At 41.1% G+C, this 4,084-nt stretch overlaps 1 long non-coding RNA gene across 1 annotated transcript; it reads left to right on the top strand.

Annotated features, from left to right (window-relative positions):
* Nucleotides 1-1,363, top strand: LOC147711922 (uncharacterized). The gene is made up of 2 exons (XR_015295726.1): nt 1-941; nt 1,236-1,363. It is a non-coding gene; the product is annotated as an uncharacterized LOC147711922 (long non-coding RNA).
* The last annotated feature ends 2,721 nt before the right edge of the window (nt 1,364-4,084 follow it).

Raw genomic sequence — 4,084 nt, 5'->3', positions numbered from 1 at the left:
TTTTTTGATAAAAGTAAGCAACGCTATGCACCTGGATTGAGGCGTCTGTTCGCTTCATTTCTTTGATATTTCTACAAACACGTGTTTGGGCAGATCACGGATAACCGGGCTTGCACGCAAATGGATGAAATGGAAAAATATATAGAGGATTGAATTTGGATGAATAGGTGTGCACTCTCACCCCCCACTTTTGATGTAGTACTTTCTGCCTATCGAAGAGTTGCACCCACGGATGAAGATGATGAACAATAAAAAAATGAGAGAATCACATGAGAGACTAATTAAATAACTGTTCCCCAGAGGGATTGATATGAACTACTTTTTGAGAAACAAGATGGAGGACTGTTTGAAACATTCATTGACTAACGGATGATGTTTGAGAATGCTCACGTTAAAAACACTTTAATGTACCAGTTAATAACTGTCACAAATAGCAACTATGGGTGGGCGGTGAATTCATGAGAATGCATCGGAATAATGTAAACTAAGGACAGGCACTAGAGTGAATTACGAGAGACATGGGTATATGATGCATTATGGGATTGGTAGGATTGAGCACGAAGGAGGTTTGATTTTTTCCTGAAGAGACACGCTTTTACAAATGCTGCAGTGACGATAGTGGAGATTGGGTAGACACACGAGTATGGTAAAATAAGGTACAGACAGGGTTAGTGCGTTAGTATGAGGGAGAAAAAAGTGATTAATAAACAGTTAGCACGCAAGGTTAAAATAGTTAAAAAAAGGGGGCTAGTGAGAGTCAGGGACTGGGTGTTTACCTCTAAAAGGGATTAATTCCACAGGTAGCTTAAAGTACAACATTGTGGATTGGTTGGATAGCCGAGGGGTGGAGACTAGAGGAAGGTACTTAAGTGGAGTGAAGAGTGTTTCACTAGAAGGATTATTAACACGAGGGAAAACTATCGGCAGGTCCGTTTGTTAAGGTATGTGCTCGTTCAGAGATAAACTTAGACGGGAGGGTTAACACACAGTAGAAAGGGTTTTGTGGAGGGACTAATGCGCATATAATGAGACCTTTAGAATATGGATAAAAGCACATGTGGCACTGTGTCAGTTGGGGAGAGAGGGTTCCGAGACAGTGGATAATAATGAATTCAGAGGGCAGACGTTATATACTGGGCGAGTCACTTTTGATGGGATGTATTTTTTAGAAACATTTGTAACTATATTCTAGGTTTTGGTCGATCATAGTCTAACAGGCATGTTTTAATTTGTAGATAACCCCTGATGAAGAGCCTGGAACGGCTCGAAATGCATTGGGTAAACATAGACTGACCTTTGAGGATGACTTACGCACACTCCGTGCTTCGGAATAAAGCCTGGATTGGCATTTCGTAAACATTAAGGATAATGTGTATAAGTGTCTCTCATGTGATTGGAGTAACTACAAAGATGTTCTGAGAAGAAAAGGATCAAATGTGAATAAAACTGTGAAAAAATGGAAAAATGTATGGCACTTTTTTGATAAAAGAAAGCAACGCTGTGCACCTGGATTGAGGCGTCTGTTCGCTTCATTTCTTTGATATTTCCGAAAATTGGGGCATGGACTGATATCTTCCCAAAATGTCCATGCGATGGCAGAACCAGACAAAGCACAATGCACTTTATCCTATTCTGTAGCTTTTAGAAGGGCCTTAGGGAACGTTTTTTAGCTCCAATTTTTAAAACTGGCAAATAAACCTGTTACCAAGATGCTTTTAATTATATATGTGCTTTGGAAACTGGGGATATTTGCTTATCTGTCATAGCTCTTATTACATCGGCTCTGGGAAGAAGGAAACACCTAGCACACCTAGAATCCCTAACTTATGAGGCTACAGAATAAACCTACTGCCTATGCTGCTCGAATATTATGAACTTTTATAGATTGATCAAACTGTATTATATGAGCATTAGGAGGACCTGAAGTTGTGTGATCCTTAACAATTTTTTGAACTGTTATATAGGCCCTGGCCAGTCTCTAAGAGATGGATCCCATGAGGTTACATCACAGTTGTTACGGGGTGTTGATTTGGGGAACAGGCATCCACACATGAGCTCTGTGTTATTTTTAACCTATTTATTGATTGCAATGTTTTTATTGTGTACTTTTAAGGTTTTATGCCTATACACCGAAAAAAGTCTTTGAATTTTATTTGAATTTATTCAGTCATCTCATTAAGAGAGTTAATAGCAAAGTGATATGTGATCTCAACTCTAAGCTTGCAAATTATATTAGTAATGGCACTGTTGTGTCAAAGGTGAGCACATAAACATTGAATTTTGTGTGTGAGCTATGGTTATTTAAGTAAGTTATGGATTGCAGAGCTAACTACAACTGATGAATTTCAGTAGTTTTTTCGTTTTATTTTGTATCCACAGCTGTACCTTGACAGTGTTTTTTTTAACTAAATTTTAGAGGTTGTTTTGCACGTGTGGCAAGGTGTTACAAGCTATCATAACTTCACTTTTTACTGTAGTGTTTCATTGTTTCAATAACTATGTATATGTGTGTATTTTTATTTGCATTTTTTAACAATATGATGTATATAAAGCCGCCTCTAAGCCACACCTAAAAACGATACTGGATAAATGTTAGATCTCAGTACAGTGCCAGTGAGAAAATCCATGCATAAGCCTCATATTGGTTTTAGTATGTGGAGCCTGTAATATGAGAACAACCACCTATACAACACCTAACAAGGTAGCTACAAAGGTCACCAAAAATAATGTCAGCACCAGGTCAAGTACACCGGCTCCACTACTGAATTAAAATTCGTGTATTGCTTTAATTAATTTCCAGCCCTTATAAATACAGGTGGGGAATGAAAAAATGTCATGGAACCAAATAGGAGCCGATCCGTAAATCTGTCTTGGATCAAGCAGGCAAGCCATAAAAAGATCTGGCATATAAATCATTCAAATACTAAACATAATATTAAAATATGATTTCAACTCTTTAAAGTTAGAAGAGGTTATTGTCTCAGTTTATCCTGTAAGCTTATATATGGCCAACAATGTTATTAAATGTGAATGAACATAGGGGAGTGCGGCTTGCAGCCATTGGAGCTGGATGGATATGTTTGAGCTCCAGGCCTGCTGTCCCACCATATAAATAATCCTAAAGGATTCCCACCTTTCCCCTGAGGATCACAACACTGGGCCACTTCCTGGACCCTGGGAGGAGCATTGTACACAGGCAATGCCACATAAGAGTGGAAGCCAAAGATTCAGCACCAAATGTTAATAGAGGACTGGATCCAACTGGCACATATGCAGCGGCAGTATGCAAGATTGTTCTCCATTGCCAGGAGATAGCGCTGTGAAGACCAGGCAGCAAGAGGAGCAAGATGCTCATCATGGTTGCAGTGTGGCACAGCAGAGACACTGAGTGCCTAGAGGCGCTCGGTGCTGACCCAACGGTGGTGTCAGGAAGCCAGTTGGGCTCATAGCCTCCCATTCCTGTACTTCCTGAAACTCCTGCCATGGACACTGCTGGAGCTGGACACGAGGGTCCTGGTGGCATGACCGCACTCGAAGATCATGGGTAAGTGACCCAGGCAGGCTCCCTAGGTCTGCAGGGTGGAGCACGAAGGAAATGGAGCCCAGGAGACACATGAGGAAGTGATTGAGGAGGTAATGAAGCAACATGATGTGCATAGCCGATGGTTTGCCTCGAAAGTCACAGGCCCCTGATTATAAACAGCTATTGATGGATATCAATGGAATGCACTTGCTATTGAACAAGCAAAATGTTAAGAGCGCCATGCACACTCACATAAAACAAGGAAAATCTCCACCATGCTCAGTGAAGGCATGAATCAAGGACCATGGCGCTGTAGGCACTCAAATGCACCGCACAACTTTGCTGACAAATGAAAGCACCCTAAATACAAAGCCCCACGAGTAGGCCAGAGACATATATGAGGAGCAACATCTAACTTCAAGCGCAGTACCAAGACGTTTTGGAGTGGGTGGACCTTGGGCCTTTCTCGAATCCAACGTCAAGACACCAGAACTGGAGCGACGCAAACACCAAGCCCTGCAAAGTTCAAAAGAACTAAAAGTCAGGAGGAGAAATTGGACG

The sequence above is a fragment of the Lissotriton vulgaris genome, chromosome 5 (genome assembly GCF_964263255.1).
Source record: "Lissotriton vulgaris chromosome 5, aLisVul1.2, whole genome shotgun sequence".
NCBI classification, from domain to species: domain Eukaryota; kingdom Metazoa; phylum Chordata; class Amphibia; order Caudata; family Salamandridae; genus Lissotriton; species Lissotriton vulgaris.
This window is presented reverse-complemented; position numbering and strand designations above follow the sequence as displayed.